Source organism: Xyrauchen texanus, chromosome 8, assembly GCF_025860055.1.
Source record: "Xyrauchen texanus isolate HMW12.3.18 chromosome 8, RBS_HiC_50CHRs, whole genome shotgun sequence".
In the NCBI taxonomy this organism is placed as follows: Eukaryota; Metazoa; Chordata; class Actinopteri; order Cypriniformes; family Catostomidae; genus Xyrauchen; species Xyrauchen texanus.
Window position 1 is genome coordinate 49,103,241 of NC_068283.1, and position 26,955 is coordinate 49,130,195.

The 26,955-nt window shown below is 47.1% G+C and overlaps 1 long non-coding RNA gene across 3 annotated transcripts; it reads left to right on the forward strand.

Moving 5' to 3' along the window:
* The first annotated feature begins 23,365 nt into the window (after positions 1 to 23,365).
* LOC127647613 (uncharacterized) lies at positions 23,366 to 26,548 on the forward strand. Of its 3 annotated transcripts, none has more exons than XR_007971076.1 (4): positions 23,366 to 23,435; positions 24,138 to 24,276; positions 24,628 to 24,744; positions 25,081 to 26,548. It is a non-coding gene; the product is annotated as an uncharacterized LOC127647613 (long non-coding RNA). The 3 variants fall into 3 exon arrangements; XR_007971077.1 differs by having other exon boundaries at positions 24,219 to 24,276; XR_007971075.1 differs by having other exon boundaries at positions 23,368 to 23,435; positions 24,214 to 24,276; positions 25,081 to 26,547.
* Positions 26,549 to 26,955: the final 407 nt, after the last annotated feature.

A 26,955-nucleotide genomic window follows, 5' to 3' on the forward strand; every position in this document is an offset into this window, starting at 1 on the left:
GCGGCTGCGGAGAGGGCACCACCAGAGTGGGTGGTTTTGGAGTGGATGTCTGATAAGTGGATTCACAGGAAAGTGAAAAGGGGAGCGTATCTGGGTCCTCTGAGCTTTCGCTGTCCTCCTCTGGCCCGAGAGACTCGAGGAGCTTCTTGGTCACCCGGCTCACCTTGGCGAACGTCTTCGGCGTCAACCTCCTCTTGAGGATACGACAACGTCGGGTTACCTTCCTGAGAGCCTCTGTGAGGGTGTCAACCTGTTTGTTGAGGTCGTCGACTTGGGATCTCAGATTATCCTTCTCCTCCCTGCAGCTTTCCAGAGCACACATAGTCTCCTCCTCCTTCTCCTCCTCAAAGGGCACGGTGGCTTCTTCCAGCATGCCGATGACTTCGAACTCATCTTCCACCTCCTGCAGGTCCAAAGTCGAAATCATCGCCACCGCTGGATTAGACGCCCTCAGATTTGACAGCTCACTTATGATTTTTCTTCGTTTGCTAAACATGAAGGCCTCGTGCTGAGCTTTCCTTGTCAATTCGATGTGGAGCTTCAGGTGCCTGTCCAGCCGCGTTGTGTCTTTCCCGCATCCTGCAATGGGGCAACGTCCATGACGGACGTTGATCCTTCCTGACACCAATGCAAGCAGAAGCCTCCTTTCCTCTTTGTTGTGGATGCTGTGAAATAATCTCAAGTGCTGGCTTAGCTGAGATAAAGCACGGTTGCAAAGAGGGCACGATTCCAACGGCATCTTCTCAGTACTTCTCGGGTCAATTCTGGCAGAGTCGTCGATGGGTGACACGGAATCACAGCAGAATATTGATGCGCAATGAGATCGCAGCTGTTATATAGGCATGTGCAGCTCCAAGTACAGGCCAAAAACCACTTATTACATTGTAATTGTCTTATAGTTGAAGAACCATTGAAGCTGGCTTGAAAATGGAGAAGGGGGAGGTGATCCAAATACAAGCCAATACATGCAATTGAGGTTGTAGTGGGGGGAAACAGTATGCTTTATTATGTTCCTTTATGAAATAGTACTCAACTGAGTACTAAGTTCATGCACAATTCATTTTAAACACTTACAGTAACGTTTACATTCGATTTGATTGACAAAATCCCTTTGGCAGCACTCAGAATACACAATACAACAAGTTGATGCAACTATCAACTCGTAAACATGCACAATTAGCATCAGAGTGAGACTCAAAGGTCAATGATTAATCATTACCATTGTAATTGTCTTATAGTTGGAGAACCATTGAATCTGGCTTGAAAATGGAGATGGGGGGAGGGGATCCAAATACAAGCCAAAACATGCAATTGAGGTTGGAGTGGGGGAAACAGTATGCTTTGTTATGTTCCTTTATGAAATAGTACTCAACTCAGCCTAATATAACAAGCTGATGCAACTATCAACTCATAAACATGCACAATGAGCATAAAAAATTCATTCCCACGAGCCATGCATTTGGTCCCATTCAAACAAATTGGAAGTGGGCACTTCCTGTATGATTCGGTGAAAAAAGCCTTGAATCATATGCCAGCAACTTCAGCCGTCGAGTACTCCTTCCTGAGGCCTTCAGATACAACATGTAACGAATTCAAGTCCCTCGGTGTTAAGCAAGTACTTTAAAAAAAATCAAGAAAAATATTCCTGAAAACTGATTGTCACATTACACACATTAGTCAGCCAATGAAGCACTTAACAAAGTCATTCAGACTTGAACCTTTTCACAGTGACTGAGGGGCCCCTGAGAAGCTACAGATTTCCATTTGGAGCCATTTGGACCTTTCCAAGTCATGTCCACGGTCCCGCTGTGAAAATGAATGGTACAAATGGTAAGTGGGATTGCTCTTCCCGATGTCCCAAAGACCCCAGATTTCGCACGGTGACACGTCAAGGGCCCCTTATCGACATACTAAGAGGACTAAGGCCTAGGGTGCAAAGAAGTATTTTTCATTAATTTCAACAGATCTCTCTGCCTGTCACAGGAATCAATGAGACAGGCTGCATTTTGGGCCTGTGTGCGACAGTCCGTTCATCGGAGCCTTTAATACTCAGCAATCCCCCAGGGTTTCCAGACTCTAGGACCTGACTCGGGGGCCCCTGGCGATCGAATATCTGAAATTTCGAGGTCCTGCGACATCGGTAACCCCCTTTTCTAGACGTCCCACTATCCCTTTGAATCCATGCATTTTTCACAACGTGTTTGTGGACAACGTCCCTAAATGGCCCAAATGAATGGAAAATAAGGTCGAAAGGTCACGAGACTCTCCACGCTGTCTAAGGGCACCCCGACGATGCGCATATGTCGTTTTTGAGTCGTTCAGACCTTTCGGTGCCCCGTCCATCGACCCGTCGTTGAAAACGAATGAAACGAATGGCACGTGGGCTTTTTCTAGAAAGCTCCCCCAGCCCCCAAATTTCACACGGCGGTAGCCTGACGTCCCCCGAAACACATACCGAGAGCACGTGGCTCTAGAAAAAAGGAAAGGTTTTTTGGGGGAGTTTGTGCAAGATTCCCTCAAAATCCTTTTGCACTTAAAGCTTGAAAGAGCCTCTTGAAGGATGAGAGGCACCTAGGGTTAGGGTTTGAATATAAGCTCAGGAAGGTTCTAGAGACCCCAAACTTTGGTTCCTGATTCGTGGGGACCGGACGCTCGCGGATCGGGAGTTTCGAGAGCCTGCGACCTTTTGACCCCTCTTTTCCAGACGTCCCACTATCCCTTTGAATCCATGCATTTTTCACAACGTGTTTGTGGACAACGTCCCTAAATGGCCCAAATGAATGGAAAATAAGGTCGAAAGGTCACGAGACTCTCCACGCTGTCTAAGGGTACCCTGACGATGCGCATATGTCGATTTCGAGTCGTTCGGACCTTTCGGAGCCCCGTCCGCCAACCCGTCGTTGAAAACGAATGAAACGAATGGCACGTGGGCTTTTTCTAGAAAGCTCCCCCAGCCCCCAAATTTCACACGGCGGTAGCCTGACGCCCCCCGAAACACATACCGAGAGCACGTGGCTCTAGAAAAAAGGAAAGGTTTTTTGGGGGCATTTGTGCAAGATTCCCTCAAAATCCTTTTGCACTTAAAGCTTGAAAGAGCCTCTTGAAGGATGAGAGGCCACTAGGGTTAGGGTTTGAATAGGTTCTAGAGACCCCAAACTTTGGTTCCTGATTCGTGGGGACCGGACGCTCGCGGATCGGGAGTTTCTAGAGCCTGCGACCTTTTGACCCCTCTTTTCCAGACGTCCCACTATCCCTTTGAATCCATGCATTTTTCACAACGTGTTTGTGGACAACGTCCCTAAATGGGCCAAATGAATGGAAAATAAGGTCGAAAGGTCACGAGACTCTCCACGCTGTCTAAGGGCACCCCGACGATGCGCATATGTCGATTTCGAGTCGTTCGGACCTTTCGGAGCCCCGTCCGCCAACCCGTCGTTGAAAACGAATGAAACGAATGGCACGTGGGCTTTTTCTAGAAAGCTCCCCCAGCCCCCAAATTTCACACGGCGGTAGCCTGACGCCCCCCGAAACACATACCGAGAGCACGTGGCTCTAGAAAAAAGGAAAGGTTTTTTGGGGGCGTTTGTGCAAGATTCCCTCAAAATCCTTTTGCACTTAAAGCTTGACAGAGCCTCTAGAAGGATGAGAGGCCACTAGGGTTAGGGTTTGAATATAAGCTCAGGAAGGTTCTAGAGACCCCAAACTTTGGTTCCTGATTCGTGGGGACCGGACGCTCGCGGATCGGGAGTTTCGAGAGCCTGCGACCTTTTGACCCTTCTTTTCTAGACGTCCCACTATCCCTTTGAATCCATGCATTTTTCACAACCTGTTTGTGGACAACGTCCCTAAATGGGCCAAATGAATGGAAAATAAGGTCAAAAGGTCACGAAACTCACCACGCTGTTTAAGGACGCCCTGACGACGCGCATATGTCGTTTTTGAGTCGTTTGGACCTTTCGGTGCCCCGTCCATCGACCCGTTGCAGAAAATGAATGAAATGAATGGTAGATGGACTTTTTCTAGAAAGCTCCTCTGGGCCCCAAACTTCACGCGCTGGTAGTCCGGGGCCCCTAGTGTGTCGTAATAAAAGCGCAACTCTCTAGAAAGAATTTTTTTCCCCATTTTTTTTTTGGCATGAATGCGAGACTCAACCTCACAGGCCTTTTGCTCTCAAAGCCAGAAAGAGCCTCTTGCATGTGCAAAGTCATTTGGGTGTTCATTTAAGGTCTAGAGCTGAAAGAGTGCATTCGGAAAATGTCTAGAGCTTCCAAATTTTAGGCACTGATTTGGGGACCCCTGGGGATCCAGAATCCAAAATTTCGAGGTCCTGCGACCTTTTGACCTCTTTTTACAACAAATCCCACTTGCCCATTGAACCAATGCAATTCTACAGCGGTTTCGTGTACGGGGTTAAAATTGATGCTCAGACCCGGGGGCTTCGAATGCTTCGTTGTTGGGCCCTCAGAAACAACATATTAAAAAGGTGTGTCCCTCAGAGTTAAGGAAGTACTTTAAAAAAAATCAAGAAAAATATTAGAGGAAAATTATTGTCACATTGCACACATTAGTCAGCCAATTAAGCACTCAACGAAGCCACTGGGACTTGAAACTTTGCCCACTGACTAGGGGGGTCCCTGTGAAGCTACTGATATCAATTTGGAGTCGTTTGGAGCTTTCGGAGTCGTGTACACGGTCCCGCTGTGAAAATGAATGGTACAAATGGTCAGTGGGACGTGTTCTAACGTTGCACCCTGAGCTCCAACGGACCCCAAATTTCACACGGTGACACGTCAAAAGCCCCTTATCGACATACTAAGAGGACTAAGGTCTAGGATGTAAACAAGTATTTTTCATTATTTTCAACAGATCTCTCTGCCTGTCACAGGAATCAATGAGACAGGCTGCATTTTAGGCCTGTGTGCAACAGTACATTCATCAGAGGTTTTAATACTTAGCAAGCCCCCAGGGCCTCCAATATGTAGGACCTGAATCGGGGGCCCCTGACGATCGAATATCTGAAATTTCCAGGTTCTGCGCCCTTCGGAACCTTCTTTTCTAGACGTCCCGCTTGCCCATTGAACCAATGCAATTCTACAGCGGTTTCGTGTAATGCGGGTTAAAATTGATGCTCAGACCCGGGGCTTCGAATGCTTCATTGTTGGGCCCTCAGAAACAACATATTAAAAAGGTGTGTCCCTCAGAGTTAAGGAAGTACTTTAAAAAAAATCAAGAAAAATATTAGAGGAAAATGTTTGTCACATTGCACACATTAGTCAGCCAATTAAGCACTCAACGAAGCCACTGGGACTTGAAACTTTGCCCACTGACTAGGGGGGTCCCTGTGAAGCTACTGATATCAATTTGGAGTCGTTTGGAGCTTTCGGAGTCGTGTACACGGTCCCGCTGTGAAAATGAATGGTACAAATGGTCAGTGGGACGTGTTCTAACGTTGCACCCTGAGCTCCAACGGACCCCAAATTTCACACGGTGACACGTCAAAAGCCCCTTATCGACATACTAAGAGGACTAAGGTCTAGGATGTAAACAAGCATTTTTCATTATTTTCAACAGATCTCTCTGCCTGTCACAGGAATCAATGAGACAGGCTGCATTTTAGGCCTGTGTGCAACGCTACATTCATCAGAGGTTTTAATACTTAGCAAGCCCCAAGGGCCTCCAAAATTTAGGACCTGGCTCAGGGGCCCCTGAGAAGCTACTGTTGTCAATTTGGAGCCGTTCGGACCTTTCGGGGTCGTGTACACGGACCCGCTGTGTAAATACAAGGTACAAATCGTACGTGGGATGTGCTCTAACTTTGCTCCCCGAGCTCCGACGGAGCCGAAATTTCACTCGGTTGCACACCTGGTGCCCCTCTATCACATACTAAGAGGGCAGACACCTCCTGCCATTCTTTTTTTTCACCTTCAAAATATGCCATTTCGAGGGTGTGGGCGGGCACCCCGGCCACCAAACGCGTGGGCCGTGAAATCCCAGAGCGTAAAAACCTATTTGGGAAAAACAGTTGGTCAGGGGGATGATAATGGGTCCGTGGACAGCCCCGCCCCCCCTGGGTGGTCTGGGGGTCTCATTGGTCACTTTTGGAAAAATAGTGGGTCAGGGGGATGATAATGGGTCCGTGGACAGCCCCGCCCCCGGGTGGTCAGGGGGTCTCATTGGTCACTTTTGGAAAAATAGTTGGTCAGGGGGATGATAATGGGTCCGTGGACAGCCCCCCCCCGGGTGGTCAGGGGGTCTCATTGGTCACTTTTGGAAAAATAGTGGGTCAGGGGGATGATAATGGGTCCATGGACAGCCCCGCCCCCCCAGGGTGGTCAGGGGGTCTCACTGGTCAGTTTGGGTAAAATAGTGGGTCAGGGGGATGATAATGGGTCCGTGGACAGCCCCGCCCCCCCAGGGTGGCACAGGGGTCTCACTGGTCAGTTTGGGTAAAATAGTGGGTCAGGGGGATGATAATGGGTCCGTGGACAGCCCCCCAGGGTGGTCACTGGTCATCGTGAGTGGTCAGCGGGCAGACAGTGGGACCGTGGGACGCCGGGGGTCTCACCGCAGCTTACAGCACCCCCTATGTGTGTCCGTTCGGTCATGTATTCCGGACCGCAGACTCCATGGAAATTTGACCGTCCACAGACCCATAAGCTCCATCTGTCCATTGAGATCGTTTACAGGAGGGCGGTTCATGGACCTGGTATCGTCCCTCGCATCCGTCAAACGTACAATGGCCATTGATCTCAATGGCACTTTTTCCACCAACCCTCTAAGTTCCCTTACCTATTTCGGTCTCGAACCCAAACACGCTGACCCGTCAACAATGGGGTGGCTTTGGCCCTACGATCATAGATCTGTTTAGATAGTGTTGCAGTATTATCCATGGCTCTTTTTGCCAACGCATAAGCCCAACTCAATTTTTTATGGTGCTCTTGTACCCACCCAGTCAAATCCTTTCTAGTTTGTCCTACTCCTACTCCAAGGCTCATATCTACAGGTGTCCGCAAGGAACGGCCAAACATTAAATATGAAGGTGTAAACCCCGTAGCCCCATGTATGGTATTATTATATGCCTGCATCAACTCGGGGAGAAATTCTGACCACCTATCCTGCTTATCTCTCTCTAAAGTACGCAGCATTCCCAATAATGTCTTATTCACCCTCTCTACTCTACCATTCCCGGCCGGGTGGTAAGGGGTTGTTCAGCTCTTAGCTGTACCGTACAAGTGGCAAAACTCTTTCACCAATGCGGATTCAAAGTTTGGGCCCATATCAGAATGGAATCTCACAGGACAACCAAACGTCTGGACGACCTGTTCCCACAAAGCCCTGACTGTTGCCTTAGCAGTTTGATCGTTCGTGGGGATAGCCCATGCATAACGAGTAAACAAATCAACAATGACTAAAATATTTTGACACGAATCAGCTGGACGGCCTAATGTCAAAAAGTCTAGTGACACCACTTCTAAGGGAATGATACCAGGATTGGGTTAAGGGGGCCTTCTCATTCTTACCTTTCTGTAGGCCATGGCGACACAACCCAGATGGTACCCCTTGACAGTCTCCTCCATCTTCGGCCAGAAAAAATGGTGTCTGACCCTCGAAAGGGTCCGTGAAACTCCTGCATGTGCAGACGCATCATGGTATCTTCGCCATACTTCCTCCCGTCTAGAGGACGGACAGATAATCTGGAGGTGCAACTCATGGGTACTAGGGTCAATCATTCTCTTATACAAAACACCATCTTGAATCACAAGCTTAGCACTCTGTCAAAGTAGTTGTTTCACCGTCAGAGACATATTGGCTCGCTCCATGGTCGTGGGTACACTACTTGACTCCACATACTTCCATACCTGTTGAAGTTCCTCGTCTTCACCTTGGCTTTCACGCCACTCCTCAACATCTGGGAAGTCATTTACTGGCTGACAGGCATCTGCTGTTGCCTCAATTCGCCGTACCTCAACAGGAGCCATTCGATCTACTGGGAACCTGGACAGACTATCAGCATTAGCATTCTCACGCCCAGCTCGATATTTCACTATGAAGTCGAAATTTGCCAGTTGGGCTTCCCAGCCCTCTCCGGGAACCAGCACCTTATCGTGGTGGAGAGGTTTGTGTGCCCTTATGATCCTGAGGGCTGTGTTGTCTGGAGCCATGTGCTCCTGGTAGGGTCTCCCAAGGCAAAGTGGTCTCAGGTGAGGGGCCAGACTGAAGAATGGTTCACAATGACTCTATGAAAAAAATGGAAAGAGGAGGAGTTACCCTGCCCGGAGGAAGCCCGGGGCCCCCGTCTGGAGCCAGGCCCAGATGGAGGGCTCGTCGGCGAGCGCCTGGCACAGCCCGAAGAAGCGACGTGAAACCCCCCTCTACATCCCTTGGGCCCACCACCCATTGGAGAAACCGCAGGAGTCGGGTGCGCTGCCATATGGGTGGCAGTGAAGGCCGTGGGCCTCGACGAACCAGACCCGGGCAGCAAAGGCTTGCTCTGGGGACGTGGAATGTCACCTCACTGGGGGGGAAGGAGCCGGAACTGGTGAGGGAGGTGGAGCGTTACCAGTTGGATCTGGTGGGGCTTACATCGGCGCTACAGTTTTGGCTCTGGATCCGTACTCCTGGATAGGGGATGGACTCTATTCTTCTCTGGAGTTTCCCAGGGTGTGAGGCTGACGGCGGGTGTGGGGATACTCACGAGTCCCGGCTGGCGCCACTACGTTGGAGTTTACCCGGTGGGCCGAGAGGGTAGCCTCCCTACGCCTCACGGGTTATGGGGAAAACTCTGACTGTTGTCTGTGCATATGCACCGAACAGCAGTTCAGAGTATTCGGCCTTCTTGGAGATCCTGAATGGAGTCCTGAATAGGGCCCCAGTAGGGGACTCCATAGTGATGCTGGGTGACTTCAGCGCACACATGGGAAATGACAGGGACACCTGGAAAGGCGTGATTGGGAGGAACGGCCTCCCTGATCTGAACTCAAGTGGATGTTTGCTATTAGACTTCTGTGCTAGTCATGGATTATCTATAACAAACACCATGTTCGAACATAAGGATGCTCATAAGTGTGCGTGGTACCAGAGCACCCTAGGCGAAGGTCGATGATCGATTTTGTAATGCGTGTCAGTCGGATCTGAGGCCATATGTTCTGGACACTTTCGGGTGAAGAGAGGGGCAGAGCTGTCAACCGATCACCATCTGGTGGTGAGTTGGGTCAGGGGGTGGGGAAAGACTCTGGACAGACCTGGGAAACCCAAGCGAGTAGTGCGGGTGAACTGGGAACGTTTGGAGGAGGTCCCTGTCCACGAGATCTTCAACTCACACCTCCGGCGGAGCTTTTCACGCATCCCTGTGGAGGTTGGGGACATTGAACCGGAGTGGGCAATGTTCAAAGCTTCCATTGCCGAAGCCGCGGTGGAGAGCTGCGGCCTCAAGGTTTTAGGTGCCACAAGGGGTGGTAACCCTCGAACACCGTGGTGGACACTGGTGGTCAGGGAAGCCGTCCGACTGAAGAAAGAGGCCTTCCGGGATTTGTTGTTCCGGAGGTCTCCGGAGGCAGTTGCAAGGTACCGACAGGCCCGAAGGGCTGCGGCCTCGGCCGTGAGGGAGGCAAAGCAGTGGGTGTGGGAAAAGTTCGGAGAAGCCATGGAGAAGGACTTTCGGTCCGCACCAAAGTGCTTCTGGAAAACCGTCCGCCACATTAGGAGGGGGAAACGGGGAACCATCCAAGCTGTATACAGCAAAGATGGGACGCTGTTGACCTCAACCGAGGAGGTTATTGGGCGGTGGAAGGAACACTTTGAAGAACTCCTAAATCCCAACACGCCCTCTATGGTAGAGGCAGAGCCGGAGGCTGATGGGGATCAGATTCTATTTCCCTGGGGGAGGTCACTGAGGTAGTCAAACAACTCCGCAGTGGCAAAGCCCCGGGGATTGATGAGATCCGACCAGAAATGCTGAAAGCTTTGGATGTGGAGGGGTGTCATGGATGACACGCCTCTTCAACATTGCGTGGAAATCTGGGACAGTGCCTAAGGAGTGGCAGAGCGGGGTGGTGGTTCCCCTCTTCAAAAGGGGGATCAGAGAGTGTGTGCCAACTACAGGGGTATCACACTTCTCAGCCTCCCGGTAAAGTTTACTCAAAGGTGCTGGAGAGGATTCGGCCGATTGTCGAACCTCGGATTGAAGAGGAACAATGCGGTTTTACGTCCTGGCCGTGGAGCGACGGACCAGATCTTTACTCTCGAAAGGATCCTGGAGGGGCCTGGGAGTATGCCCATCCGGTCTACATGTGTTTTGTGGATCTGGAGAGGCGTATGACCGGGTTCCCGGGAGAGACTGTGGGAGGTGCTGCTGGAGATGCGGGGTGGGGGGTCCCTTCTTAGGGCGATCCAATCCCTGTACGTCCAAAGCGAGAGCTGTGTCCGGGTCCTCGGCACGAAGTCGAGTTCATTCCATGTGGGGGTTGGTCTCCGCCAAGGCTGCGCTTTGTCACCAATCCTGTTTGTGATATTCATGGACAGGATATCGAGGCGTAGTCGGGGTGGGGAAGGTGTGCGGTTCGGTGGGCTGGGGATCTCATCGCTGCTTTTTGCAGATGATGTTGTCTTCATGTCATCATCGGTCCGTGACCTTCAGCTCTCACTGGATCGCTTGGCAGTCGAGTATGAAGCAGCTGGGATGAGGATTAGCACCTCTAAATCTGAGGCCATGGTTCTCAGCAGGAAACCAATGGAGTGCGTACTCCAGGTAGGGAAGGAGGTATTGCCCCAAGTGAAGGAGTTCAAGTACCTCGGGGTCTTGTTCACGAGTGAGGGGACAATGGAGCGGGAGGTTGGCCGGAGAATCGGGGCAGCGGGGGCGGTATTGCATTCGCTCTATCGCACCGTTGTCACGAAAAGAGAGCTGAGCCGAAAGGCAAAGCTCTCGATCTACCGGTCAATTTTTGTTCCTACCCTCACCATGCCCATATGCATGAAGTCACATCCATCAAAGGTCAGACTGTGGAATGTACCCAATCCTACAAATACCTTGGGACAATTATTGACTCAAAAATGAACTTTGAAGCAAATTGTGAAGCTGTGTGCAAAAAGGGGCACCAGCGGTTGTTTTGTTTGAGGAAACTTTCTGTTTTTAACATTGACAAAACCATGATGGTCTTATTCTATCATGCTTTTATTGAATCAATTTTATCTTTTTCTCTGGTGTCATGGTTTGGAAATCTATCCTTAAAGAATAGAAACTCCCTAAATCAAATTGTTAAATGGTCTAGTAAGCTGATTGGTGTGTCACAGTTTAGTCCAGTGTCCCTGTACACTAGACAGTTACAGCGGATAACTGGCTCAATTTTAAGTGATGATGCCCATCCTCTGCACAGGGAATTTCAGCTTCTTCCATCCAGACGAAAGTATATAGTCCCAAAGTGCAGAACAAAGCGGTATAAAAATAGCTTTGTTCCAGCAGCCATCAATCAGAGGAACAAAATGCACAGATGACACAGAAGCTATGTTTATTTATTTTTATGTATTTTATCTATTTTATTTTATTGTTGTCAAATGTGTATTGTCTGAGTTTGTCGTAAAAATTGTGTGGATAACTCTGACTCTGACACTGCAAAACAAATCTACCTACGGGTACAAATAAAAGGAACCTGAACCTGAACCTATGGTCATGAAGGTTGGGTCATGACCGAAAGAACTAGGTCGCGAGTACAAGCGGCCGAAATGGGCTTCCTCAGAAGGGTGGCGGGCTTCTCCCTTAGAGATAGGGTGAGGAGCTCAGTCATCCATGAGGAGCTCGGAGTAGAGCCGCTGCTCCTTTGCGTCGAAAGGAGTCAGTTGAGGTGGTTTGGGCATCTGGTAAGGATGCCCCCTGGCCGCCTCCCTAGGGAGGTGTTTCAGGCATGTCCAGCTGGGAGGAGGCCTCGGGGAAGACCCAGGACTAGGTGGAGAGATTACATCTCCACACTGTCCTGGGAACGCCTCGGGGTCCCCCAGTCAGAGCTGGTTAATGTGGCTCGGGATAGGGAAGTTTGGGGCCCCCTGCTGGAGCAGCTTCCCCCGCGACCCGACTTCGGATAAGCGGTTGAAGATGGATGGATGGATGGATGGGCTGCCCAGCGCTGTTCCAATGCTCCAAGTCTCGCTGTCTGTAGGTGGGCCACCGGATTATTATCTGTAACAACAGTACATTTAGCTCCAGTCAGATAGTCCTTAAATTTCTCTGTCATAGCCCATTTTAAAGCTAGCAACTCTAACTTAAAAGAGCTATAATTGGCATCATTCCGTTCCGCAGGATGGAGGCTGCGGCTTGCGTAGGCGATCACCCGTTCTTGCCCATCTTGGACCTGCGATAGGACTGCTCCCAGTCCCTGGTGGCTGGCGTCAGTATAAAGAACAAACGGCAGGGAGAAATCAGCGAATGCTAGAATAGGAGCCTGAGTGAGACAGATCTTGAGTCTTTCAAATGCAGCTTGACACTCTGCAGTCCACTCAATCCTACGATTATTTGACTTCTTGTTGACTGGAACTCCTACTAAAAGGGCATTTAACGGCTGTGCCAGCCGAGCGAAATTGGCGATAAACCGTCTATAATAGCCAGCTAGGCCCAAAAAAGCCCTCACCTCTCGAACTGTGGTGGGAACAGGCCACTCTTGTACAGCCACTGTTTTACCAGGATCTGGGCTGATGCCGGTCTTGTCCACTACATGCCCCAGGAATTTCACTTGTTGTTGAAGGAACTGACACTTATCCAGCCTCAGCTTCAGTCCATACTGTGCCAGCCGCTGGAATACTCGCTCCATATGATGAAGATGGGTGTCAAAATCTATGGAATATACAATGACATCATCCAAATAGACCAACAGAAAATCTACAATATAGTCACTCAAACAGTGCTGCATTAATCTCTGGAATGTAGCTGGTCCATTGCACAGGCCAAAAGGCATACGTTGGAATTCAAATAATCCCAGAGGAGTTGTAAAGGCAGTCTTTGGACGATCGTCCACATGCACCCCCACTTGCCAATAGCCACTCGCCAAATCAAGGGTACTAAACCATTCAGCTCGAGTTAAGGTGGTCAATGTTTCTTCTATCCGGGGAAGGGGGAATGCATCCTTATGGATAATGGCATTCAGCTTTCTGTAGTCAACACAGAAGCGCCAACTTCCATCCTTCTTCTTGACCATGACTATTGGGGCTGCCCATGGACTCTTACTCTCCGAAATTACTCCTCTTTCCAACATAGCTGCCAACAGTAGTTTCATCTCCTTATACATCATTGGGGGCAGGGGGCAGAACTTTTCTCGGACAGGAGGTTCAGTGCCAGTATAGCTCCTATGCTGTACAGTCTCATTAAACCCCAAATCATCCTCATTCTTAGAAAACACTCCACTCCACTTCCTCATAAGTGTATCAAAACTTGACGTTGTTGGTCAGTTAAATCAGATCAAAGCATCAATGAACTCACCCCATCAGCACTTACCTCCTCTTCAGGGCTTCCAGCTTTCACCACACGAATATCGACGACCCCATCTGTGTTCAGAGTCAAATCAAGGTCTCTTTGGCCATAGATATCCACGCCAGATGTTTCATACAGCCGACCAAGCCTCTGGTACCGGCCTACAGACACTTTATAAGGCTGCAAATTACACAATCTGATAGGAATCCTACAATCCTTAACGATAGCCACAGTCCGGGCAGCGGCCAACCCGTTCGGCTCTAGCAGGGGTTCCACCAATCCACAGTAACTGCTGTTCTGTCGGCCCATTCGAACACGGCCCCACACGATGACCTCGCTCTGAGGTGGAATCCATCTCCTGCGACGACTAGCTGGCCACACATAGCCCAGGAACCCATCATCTTGAGTCCAAGCAGCAATGCGCTGACATGTTGCCATGGCCCGTTTCCACACCTGCTGTTCTGTAGGGTTCTGAAATGACAAAGACTGAGGGGAGTCTTCCAAAGAGCATTCCAACATGAGGAGATAACATTCATTCCAATAATTAAAGGATTAGTGGAAAATTCATCCTTCACAATCACAACACCCCTTCCCTGGAGTTGGATGCCTGCCACTTCAAAGTCCAATAAGGCATACCCCACATAAGGGATTTCTAGGCCATTTGCAGCTCTCAGTGTCAACAGAGGGGTCTCACCAAATCTACAGCTAGGAAAAGTATTTTCTAGCATACTCTGTTGCATTAAAGTTACCTGCGAGCCTGTGTCTAACAGGCCTTTACAAGGAACATTCTGAATCACAACATCCACCACAGGACAATCAGCAATAAAGGAGTGGTTATCAATAAAGGAGTGGGTCCCTTGATTATCAGTTAGAGCACGTAACCCTGTCGTCTGGACCTCTACAATAGGGCATTCTCGTTTAAAGCTTGTCTGGGCTCTCTGTTCTCTCTACAATGCCGGGCCACATGACCTGATTGCTGGCAGCGTCGACAAATTGGTCTACCATCAGGGTCCCATCGGTTCATCGACTGATACTCTCTCCTCCTAAACACAGGAAAAGCTGGCTGTTGCGAGGATGCATGACTTACAGGGGCTGCATAATTAGAAGTCCTCAACTCTCTTACCACTTCCTGAGTCAACTCTTGAATCTGGCCCTTGACTTCCTCCAAAATCTCACGCTTGAACTCAGCCTTCCAGTCAGGCCTATATGGGCGTGGATTCGGTGTATCAAGTTGACTTATTGCAGCACATGCAGTCTCATACCTCCCATGGCCAAACTCCACCTCCAGGAATAACGCCTCTTGATGCAGCTCAGCAAAGGTCCCTTCTGAGTGATGGCGGGCATACGTCTTCAAGGCTCTCTGCATCGGCCCATCCTCCATCCCCATCAATAGCTGTTCCTTCAGCTGATCTTCCACCAGGGTCCCCTCTGGGCTGCGCCGCTGTAACCTACGAAAGAGTTCTCGCAACCGTAAAACAAAAGCTTTAAAAGACTCATCTGACTTCTGCCTGCAGCTAAAAAATTGTGAACGGAGGACAGGCAAAGGGGTTTCTCCAACATACAGAGCATCTAATTGGTCAAAAATCTTGATCACCCTATCACGTTCTTCATCTGCCAAAACACTTATCTCTCGTTTTGCATCCCCACTCAAAGCACCTAATAAAATCTTTACTTTTTTTACTTCATTAATTTCTTGAGCCTCTAAAAGTCCTTGCATTTGCTCCTTCCAATCCCCATAACTCAAATCACCACCTATCCCACTAAATTTGGGAACCCAAGGAGCCCCAGGGAAAACTGGCATCAACATTTTTACGACACCCTAGTTCAATCTACCACGTGAGTGTCAAAAAGTCCTCAGTCCCTCACACAGGTTCAACAGTTAAATCCTGCCGTACTACGCCAGATGTGGTTGTTTACTAAAACCCAGGACCCAAGTTCACCCAATTCAATTTCTCACTGAGGGCTGGACACTATTGACACTCAAACAGTAGTAGATTGAAGTACAAAATATTTTATTACCATAAAATCAGGATAATCTAAATATTAAAACAAGTTATCAAAAAAAAAACAGTCTTTAGCACAGCCTGGTATGATGTCCTTATGGTCGACTAATAAATGTCCTGGGTTGGTCCCACTGCACGTAGGTCTCCACAGATCCAGACAGTAGTTGACTGGAAGGAAAATAGAAACAACTACCAGTATCTCCATTCCAATGCAAGTAAAAGCTACAATTAGCCAGCTACCACTCTCACTTGTGCACACAAATACCCACACCAACCAATACACACTACAACCCAAATAAATCACACCACTGCAAGGGAAAACCAAGAGCTATGGCTGGTATACTGGCAATTAGTTCTTAACCTCTATTAATTATGAATTAGATGAATTAGATGCAAAAATAATCACAACAATAATCCTCCGACGATCTTCAAACATCAGTTATTAGGATTGTACTCACAATATGACCGGGTAGCAATTCCCACTACCCAGTCTAGTCAATTTCCCGCGTTGTATAAACTCTGCGTCGCCGTGCGCCGTTTCACCAACCGCGGACTCGCTGAATCGCTCGTCTCCAAACAGCTGTACAACCGTGATTACTCCGCTCGCCGTCTGCTGCACTCGACTCCAACTGCACGCTGACTCACTCGTCTCCCACAGCTGTGCCGTGATTGCTCTGTGTCACCGTCTTCACAACACTTAACTCACTCGTTTCCGCTCAGCCGTACAAGGTTCGGTTATCACTGATCTGTGTTCCTTCTCAAACGCCAGCACCTGCGCGCACAAAACACTCGACAGGACGTCGACTTCCACGTAAGTGACGCAGTCACAAACGACACACCCCTCAGTCTCTCAAGCGTGGTTTTAAAGGGCAACAGTCTCCACCCTTTCCCTAACCAGCCTATGACACTAGGTCACGGATTAGTCTGTCAACAGATGCGTTATGAAAAACGAGCATAGCAATACAAACACTTAATCAAGAAACCAACATATAACATTAAAATGTATATAAAAAATGCATTCATCTTAATACTTGACTCCCATCACATCTGTACTAGGGCTGTCAATCGCTGAAAATTTTTTAGCGAATTAATTACATGGTGTCCCGATTAATTAATCGCATATACAAATATTTGCTGAGAAAGCCCCTCATATAACAATAATTCAATATATAAAGATGAAATAATGATCTTACCTTTCTATAAGATATAATTAGTTATCTTTAAATATCGATATACATACATATATATATATATATAAAATAAAAAAAATTCAGATAATTAAAATGCGTTACATTCTTGTGGCAGAAGAGATCATCATTGATAAGACAAAAAGCAGCTTTAGAATACACTGTATTGTTTACTACCATATTATTGATCATAAGTCAATTTGTCAATCAGAGATTTATTATGAGGGCTTGTTTAAGGACCTGTCAATTTACACCTGCGTCAGACATTATTATTTTTTTTTAGAAACAAGCCACATAGTGCACAACACTACTGATGTATTTTACAATAATGCAAAGACATTAAATTCATTACATAGTGTAATGGTTTTCAATGCTTTGGATTTGTTGGAGGTACAAAGAGTATTTAAATAATATGTCAACTCTTTACAAAAAAGTGCAAATAGGGGCTTTATAGACATAAATTTACACTTATATATAAAAAACTTTGCAAGAAAAATAAACAGATTAATCAGAAAATATTAACTTATCAAATCTGTAAAAATCAATTAAAACCTCTTTATAAAGCAAAAAAAAAAACTAGTTAAAATAGAGGTACGTACAAACAAACAAACTTTTCTCCAAAATACTACAGCGTGGACACATTTCCAAAATAGATGAGGGGCAGATTCATCTACAGCATTACAGAAGGAGCAAAGTGGATCTATTTCAGGGAGAATGTATCTTAAATAAAGATTGACTGGGTAAAAACAGTGTAACAGTTTAAAGGACACCTCCTTAACCTTTTTATTAATTAAATGTTTGTGCAGTAAAGACCATACGGCCTGCGTCAGACATGCTTACGTCGCGTCTCGGGTGTGTTGCGTCATAAAAATTAAATGTTTAGGTCACTGTGTCAAGTTAAATATAGTTTAATACTCAATCTTTAAACACATTTTGAGCGTTATTTTTTGTAAAATTAATCGCACGTTATTAACACGTTAAATCGACAGCCCTAGTTTGTACATATTGATGTGGGTATTAATGTGATTTACGTACACACAGTACAGTATATTTATCTTTATTTGTGTATTTATACAGTATATATATATATATATGTATAAATGTTTGTCATATGTACTGTATACAGATCTGTTTCTTTATCCTCTTGTGTTTGTTTTATTATTTGCTCTATTTGCAATAAAATAATAGGGAAGTGCACATACCAGATAATTATACTGTCTATGCAACTAGAGGACACTTCAGTTACTGTCTAGTTATGTTCATTAATCTAATTGTGTGGGGGATGTTTGCTTGGCCCACTTTGGGGCCCTTTATAAAATGAGCATGGTTTAAAACCACAGACTATATGAGTATTGTTGCTGACCATGTCCATCCCTTTATGACCACAGTGTACCCATCATCTAATGGCTACTTCCAGCAGGATAATTCGCCATATCACAAGCTCAATTGGCCTCCAGTCACCAGATCTACAACAGGGCACCTTTCTCTCAGTCAAAATGCTTCACGCTCGCCTTGCTTACTTCCGAGAGTCGGCGCCCACACTTCATTCGTGGGGCTCTCGTATGGATCTGGCTGAGGAGCAAGAGATGGGTTCGTCCCTTTTGCTCACTCTGTCCCTGGTCCCAGCTGGCCCTTCCCGTGATCTTGAAGCGTGCACCGGCGTCTCTTCAGTTCATGCGGGGGACATTGAATCTCTTGAATCTGCGGACTACGAGTTACCCACCTCCGAGCATTCCGTGTATGATAGTAAATCATCAGAGGAATTACTCGATGTGATAACTTGTGCGGTGGCCAGGCTTAAATTAGACTGGCCGTGTGAACAAGAGACCCCCAAACACTCTAAGTTGGAGGACAGATTTCTGTCTAGTGGCCACATGAAGGGAATGCCTCATCATTCCCTTCCTTTTTGATGACCTCCATGTCGAGCTCTCTCGTTCATGGAGGAAACCTTTTACTTCCCGTGTCCACGTACCCTTGACATCGATATATTCGACTATCGTGGGTGCTGAGACACGGGGGTATTTGATGATGCCGCCGGTTGAAGAGACACTTGCGGGTTATCTCTCGCCGGGTTCATCCCTAAAAAGTCCTTCTCTCCCCACTAAGCCATGCAGGACTACCTCCACGCTAGTGGGGAAGGCTTATCAAGCAGCAGGTCAGGCTGGTGCTGCTCTGCACACTATGGCAGTGTTACAGGCAAACCAGGCTGATCTGCTGAAGGACCTGAGTGCAGGTACCATGCTCGACGATGAAGCTTTCTCTGAGCTTCGTCAAGCCACGGATCTATCTCTCTGTGCGACCAAGAAGACAGCCCATGCCATTGGCCGGTCTATGTCTGCTTTAGTTAGCACAGAGCGACACCTATGGCTTAACCTTTTGGGCATCAGACATAAGGACAAAGGTTTCCTCCTTGATGCCCCGGTTTCGCTTTCTGGCCTGTTTGGGGACGCTATGAATACTGTTATCTCCAGGTTCCAGGAGGCAAAGAGCCATGAGGAAGCGTTTGGGCAGTTTTTTCCTCGCTGCACGCAGGGGGCGGGGCCGTCGGCCACCCAGACCCGCCCGGTCCTACTAGAAGGGAGGCTACGAAACAAAGCGTGGCGAGTCGTGCTCACCCTCGTAACGACTGGGGACAGGCTCGTTGCCCTCAGCAGCCCCAAAGCAAGACCTCAGGGGAACAATTTCTAAGAGGAAGAAACCCTGACAGTCTTGCACCCAGCCTTGTGGGGGTAGCCCCCTCGGGACGGGGCACGTGTATCATCCACTTCGGCCCTCCCAGTACCATGAAACATCTCCACTCCCGCCGCCTCTGGTGTTTCAGGAGTTAGAGGCTTCCAACGAAAAGTTGGGTGTACCGTTGCTTCCTGCCTTAGTCCAGGACTCGGAACACCCGGCATCCCCTCAAAAGGAAGTGTCAAAATTAAAATGTCTGGAAATGTCTGCCAGGTATTTCTATGTGGGTCCTAAGAACAGTAGAAAAAGGTTACAGAATTCAATTTGCTTGCCGCCCTCCGTGTTTTAACGCTGTGGTCTCCACAACTGTAAAACCGGAGCAGGCATGTCTACTGTGGAAAGAACTGTAAAATCTCTTGGTCAAAGGGGCCATAGAACGTGTTCCCCTTCCAGAGAGAGAGTCAGGTTATTACAGCAAATACTTCCCGGTTCCCAAGAAGGGTGGGAGGTTACGTCCGATCTTAGATCTTCGAGGCTTGAATCGCTCAGTCAGGGTGTTCAAGTTCAAGATGCTAACTATCAAGATGGTCGTGTCTGAAATCCAACATCACGATTGGCTGGTCACGATTGATCTCATGGACGCATATTTCCATATAGGAATTCTGCCACAGCACAGGAAGTTCCTGAGGTTCACTTTCGGGGGCGAAGCCTTGCAGTATTGGGTCCTTCCATTTGTCCTAGCCCTATCACCCCGCACATTCACGAAATGTATGGATGAAGCACTGGCTCCTTTGCGACTCCGGGGCATCCGCATTCTGAATTACATAAACGACTGGCTGGTACTAGCACAGTCTCAAGAACTGGCAGTTCAGCACAGGGATATTGTCTTAGCTCATCTGGTTTGTCTGGGTCTGAGACTCAGCGTTAAAAAGAGCGTTCTCTCTCCCACTCAAGAAATCACCTATCTGGGGGTTATATGGAATTCTATCACGATGCAGGCACAATTGTCTCCCGCTCGAATCATGTCCATTCAGAACACCCTGAGCAAAGTCAGGCTAAGTCAAGGTTGCACTGTTCAGTATCAACGAATACTAGGTCTCATGGCGTCTGCGTCCACGGTAATCCCTTTGGGCCTTCTGCACATGAGACCGTTTCAGCTGTGGTTAAAAGCCAAGGGATTTCATCCCAGGGCGCTTTGTTCCCTTTCTATGTGGTTCAGACCCCGGTTTCTTACCTTGGGTCTGACTCTAGGTGCGTCTTGTCGTTGCAGGTTGCTAACGACAGACGCCTCCCTGACGGGCTGGGGAGCGGTCTTAAATGGTCGTCCAGCCCAAGGGGAATGGGAGGGTCATCAGCTCGATTGGCACATCAACTGCCTCGAGTTGATGGCGGTATTTCTGGCCCTGAAATACTTCCTCTAGCATCTGAGAGGCTGCCATGTCCTGGTGCGGGTGGACAACACAGCAGCAGTCTCCTACATAAATCATCAAGGAGGTCTACGTTCACGTCAGCTGAATGCTCTGGCTCGTCGGATTCTCCTTTGGGCCCAGGGAAAGTTCCTGTCACTCAGGGCAGTTTATATCCCTGGATGCCTGAATGTGGGAGCGGATTTACTGTCAAGACAGAAGATACCGACGGGAGAGTGGAAACTCCACCCCGAGGTAGTGCAACAAATCTGGGTGAGATTTTACAGAGCAGAAGTGGACCTCTTCGCGTCTCAACAGACAGCGCAATGTCCACTCTACATCTCTGAGTCACCTAGCACCCCTGGGTCTGGACGCAATGGCACATACATGGCCCAGAATGCACCTGTATGCGTTTCCCCCGGTTTCTCTGCTCCCGGGAGTCTTGGCCAGAGTTCGCCAGCAAGGGACTTGCCTCTTACTGATAGTGCCGCGTTGGCCGAACAGGGTATGGTTCTCAGACAGGAGGGACCTTCTGTCTCAGGCACAGGGGACAATATTTCATCCCCGACCCGAATTGTTGAACCTTCATGTTTGGCCCCTGAGGGGTACCAACTGAGGAACACAGGGCTTTCACCTGAGGTTATCGAGACCATTTTAAGTGCTAGGGCTCCCTTTACCAGAAGAATCTATGCCAATAAATGGAGTGTCTTTGAAGGTTGGTGCAGTGCACATAATGCAGATCCAGTTAACTGCCAGGTTGCTTCAGTTCTGGACTTTCTGCAGGAAAAACTGTCAGCAGGCATATGCCCCGCTACTCTCAGGGTCTATGTGGCCGCCATTTCGGCTTGCCACGCCTTGATGGACGGTGTGCCCTTTGGGAGGCATCCTCTATTCGCTCGCTTCATTCACAGAGATATGTGACTGAGGCCTCCTGCTAGAACCAGGACTCCTTCATGGGACTTAGCAATAGTCCTTGAGGGTCTGGTTGAGACCCCCTTCGGTTTTTCTTATGACAATTACCTCTCTAAAGAGAATTGGTGATCTACAGGCTCTGTCTGTATTGCCGGCCTGCTTAGAATTTGCCCCAGGAATGGATAAAGCAATTTTGTATCCTCACCCTGATTACCTGCCTAAGGTACCTTTCTTGACCTTACACCCGGTCACTCTCGAAGCCTTCTGCTCCCCGCCGTTTGCAATGCCAGAGCAGGAAAGACTTCACAGACTTTGTCCAGTCTGTGCCCTTCAGACTTATGTCCACCGCACTAGCCAGTGGCGTAAGTCAGTGGCGTAAGTCAGACTATGTCGCATTGGGTGAGGGACGCTATTGCCCTGGCCTATGAGGCGCGCAGTCAAGCTTCGCCAATAGGTATCAGGGCTCACTCTACCAGAGGGGTCACCTCCTCCAAAGCCTTGGCTAGAGGTGTCCCTCTGCAGCAGGTTTGTGATGCGGCAGGCTGGTCCTCGCCGCACACATTCATCAGATTTTATAGTTTAGATGTTCATGCCACTCCAGGCTCTTACGTCCTTGAGTCGACATCTCAAGCTCATGTCTGAGACCTCTCACGCTCTTGTGAGCACACTACACACAGTGTGGCGGCGTGGGTATTCTCGTTCCCAAAGCGCTTTCCAGCGCAGCATCAGAAGTGTAGCTTTTTGAAAAGGGAACTCGGGTTACTTAAGTGTAACCCTTGTTCCCTGAAAAAAGCGGAACGAGATGCTGCGCTTCATTGCCACACTGGGATGTCCCAGGACTGCTCTTCAGACAAAATACCCGACGACGCGCCTGTGACACATCTATTTATAGCCCTGCTGCAGGTGCATCCAATGATGACACCGGCAGAGGCTATAAATTCCAGTCAGTGTTCATTGACGTGTTGCGCACATATTCTCAGCTGGTCACACATCAAGTTGTTCCCAAAGCATTTTCCAGCGCAGCGTCTCTTTTTCCTCTTTTTTCAGGGAAAAAGGGTTACACTTAAGTAACCCGAGACATTACCTCATTTTACAGTATTAAGGATACATGTGTAACCAAAGACATTTTCTACTAAAGTGAAACAAAGAACAACAGTTTTACAGGAATAGCTCTGGTTTACAGGAAAAGTAATCATACATCATGAGTGTGTCTCTCAGTGTATTATATCAGAATGGCTCGAGACAAATATAGACGACACGCAGTCACACGCAGGTGCAAACTGAACTCCTGTATCAATATGGTCACAAGCTTTCCCCTTCTGGTCAAGTGTGTAATACATCTGATCAATACAGAAATCCCATATGATTTTTTATAATGATGTATGTGTTCTCTTTAAAGAAGTCAAATGAGTTGACATGTCTCTATAGTATGGTAATGATGTCTTTATATTTGCAGCACAAATACTAATATTATTTTTTCACATAAAATATAGTGAATGTGAACACACTGAGTTTTGACATATTGTATGCATGTGTTGTTTATCATTCTATGTTCATTTATTGTATTTCTACTGCAGTCTGTTTATTTGAAGTAATCGCCCTACACTGTCTTACAGGAAACAGGATACAGATTTACATTTGTGGGTGTGTTTGTTTATTGTAATATTCTAATCAAGTGAAGGGAGGGAATATTTGACCTATTTATAATGTTTCAAACTCTAACATGAGCACAGATCTTCTCACCACTGAGCTGCACGTCTCATAATCTGGTCAAAGTAACTGCGATTTACACCATCAAGTAAGTTTTCTTCATCCTTCTGTAGATAAAAATATTTTAGCATGAAATATGTCACTCGTTGTGGTACTAGTGTCAGGTTCTCCATGTTCAGTTTAGTGTTTATTTAGTGTTTTTAATAGTTGCACAAAGCTAGATGAATAAACTCTGAATAAACGATCTCAAGACTCTCAGTATAATCGTTCTGTGAACTATGGATGGACGGATCAATCCTTAAGTATCGATTAGATCTGTTCCATTTTTTTGATAAACCTAACCCTACCCCTAAACCTAACCCTCACAGAAAACTTTCTGCATTTTTACATGTTCAAAAAACATCATTTAGTGTGATTTATAAGCTGTTTTCCTCATGGGGACCGACAAAATGTCCCCACAAGGTCAAAAATTTCGGGTTTTACTATCCTTATGGGGACATTTGGTCCCCACAAAGTGATAAATACACGCTCACACACACACACACACTCACACACACTCACACACACACTCACAGTCACAATCACACACACTCACACACACTCTCTCTCTCTCTCTCACACTCACACACACACACACACACACACACACACACACTCACACACAGTAATTTATATTGACCAATCGACCTGAACAACATGTCTTTGGACTGTGGGAGTAAACGGAGTACCCGTAGAAAACCCACAATGTGAACTCGTTGGGGAGAACATGTAAACTCTGTTATCTACACAGTTATCTATGGGGAAGATTGTACAAGAGTGAGTTTACAGTTTGTTTCTCCACCACTCCCAACTCCCCTCCCCTGAAGAACAGTATAAAAAGAACGTGCAAAACAACAGAGAGACAGAAGAGAAAAGAAATGAAGTAGACGGTAAGAATTCATTATTATTTATTACTTTGCATTTACAATATATATATACAGTAACTTTCTTCAGTCTAGGATTATGCTATCAGTTCTGTTTTCATATGCTGTTTTCCGTTGAGTAAAACTCTATTCTAGCACAATAGAAATGTCAGTTCTAAGTACGGTACTAGAGATAACACTAGTATAAAGCAAACATTTTAAACTGCATATGGGAATATGATAGGACAATTAGCTTGCTGATATACTTTATTAAAACTATGGACTGATCTGTAGAATTTAAGTTTTCATCCCTACAAAGTTATTCATGTTTAAAGTTGCAGCAGGATTTTTTCTCTCACTTGTTTTATGTTGTTCCAGTTTCAGAGTGTTGACAATGAAGCTGTGTTTGTGTACGCTGCTGTTGCTGTGTGTTCTGACTGACACAGGATACTCTGAAATATTGACAGAGTTCTCAATGAGGAAGATTGTACAAGAGTGAGTTTACAGTTTGTAGGGAATCTGATTTATTAATGCATGGTATTATCCTAACTCTGCTCCCTCCATCTCCACCCCTTCCACCTCCATCTCCACCCTCCTCTTCCACACTCCACCCCTCCTAAATCCTCTCCTCTCCAGCCTCCCACTCCTCCAACCTCCCTTCACCCCTCCTCCCCTCCACCTTCCCTATCTTCCACCGCCCCACCCACTCCCATCTCTTCTCCCCTCCCCTCAATCTCCACATCTCCCACCCCCCTCTCATCCACCCACATTCAATCCCTCCTCTATTTCCTGCCCCTCCTCTCTCTGATATGTTTCCATTTTGTTTTTCAGATTTGTCGATTTGATTCCACACTTGACGCCAGATGAGAAATACTTGCAGTTTTCATTCCTCTTAGCTCTAACCCCCAGCGAGTGTCGAACTGGTGACGTGGAATACAGTAGAGATGATATCCCAGCAAATCCTACAAATATCAATGTTAATGATAACTACATTGCTGCCAGACCTGATCCTCGTGGCACAGCTATAGAACGTAAAAGATGCAGTGAATTCAAACTGTTATTCTCTTCTGATATAAATCAACAGAGCCCTGCTGTGAGGTTTCAGGCTAATGGTAATCGAATCCTCCAAGGTGGAGGCTGTGTGATATTCTTCACCACAAACGCCCCGTGTTTAGAGAAATGTCTTAGCAATAATGAAGATTGTAATATTGTTAACAGACTGGGTGCTGCGCCATTTAATAACTGGCGCAACTTGGGGAATGTGCAGCAGTATTTTGTTTATTTGTATCCCCGGAATGATAGGAGACAGAAATTTGGTGAGATTGCTAATATAGGGTTTATTATTAGCAGGTGCTACAAACGTAATGGTGTGCTTCAGTGTAATACTAACTGCAATCAAGGAAACAACTATTGTATGAACTTCAAATAAAGAAGCAGGTGTATTCTTTCCCGCTAAATGATTCTGTATCTCTGCTATCGCTTGGCAATGATTGAAGTCAGTGAATTGTCATTCACAGGAGACAGATGTGACGGCAGCAGTGTTCTGTGTGTTAGTGAGACTGCGTTTGTAATTAGACCTTTCATGAAAACTCTTCCACGTTTAGTAAAATACCTGAGTGTACAACCTGCCTGAAACACACAGACATTAACATGTTGTCAATCATATCAGATTCCAATAACTGAAATAAGAATTACAGAAATTGTTGAAAATACACAAAATATTACTAAACATTTGCATAAACAACTACAATTATTTATTGGAAATATGCATTTAAAAATACATGACTAAACATTTGCATTACTAAAGATACACAAGTAAGCACACACATAACTGCTCACCTGATTGAATGTGAATGACACTGTTAATGACAATCCTCTGTCTATATTACAATCAACACACATCTGCATCATTTCTACGACTTTAGAATCTGTTTCTACTTCCTGATGATATCACATTTCTAACACAGAGTGTCAAGAACACAGTAAACACCAGCACCACAAGCAGCTCCAGATGTGCAAACAGCATCTCTGCAATTGTAACTTTCATTGTGAACATTCTTACAAGTGTGTTCACCTTCAAACACTCTGAAGTGCATACGGTAGAGCTGTTTTTCATTTCCAGTGACGGTCATGTGACGCATTCAAGACAAAGTCTATTGTATGAACTGGATTAGATTTTGTGATCACTGATTTTGTGCCATTGTAACTCTGTAACTTGCTTTCTGTGATACTGTCTGCTATCTCTAATAAAACTATTGCAAAGCAACATTACTTTTAAATCCAGTCAAACCTGCTCACGATGTGACTCATGCTCCTCCTCCTCGTCTCCCTTCCACCTCCACTCTCCTACTCCCCCCCCCCTACTCCTCATCCTCCTCCCCTCCCACTCCCCCTCATCCTCCTCCCCCACCCCCCTCTCTCTCCTCATCCTCCTCCCCTCCCACTCCCCCTCATCCTCCTCCCCCACCCCCCTCTCTCTCCTCATCCTCCTCCCCTCTCACTCCCCCTCATCCTCCTCCTCATCTCCCTTCCACCTCCCCTGTCCTAATCCTCCCCCTCCTCCCCTCCCACTCCCCCTCATCCTCCCCCTCACCTCATCCTCCTCCCCCACCCCCCTCTCTCTCCTCTAACCCCTAACCCTGACCCTAGGCCTATCTAAATTGACCATGTTTTTACTCTAATAAAATGGGTTCCCCTGGGGCTAGG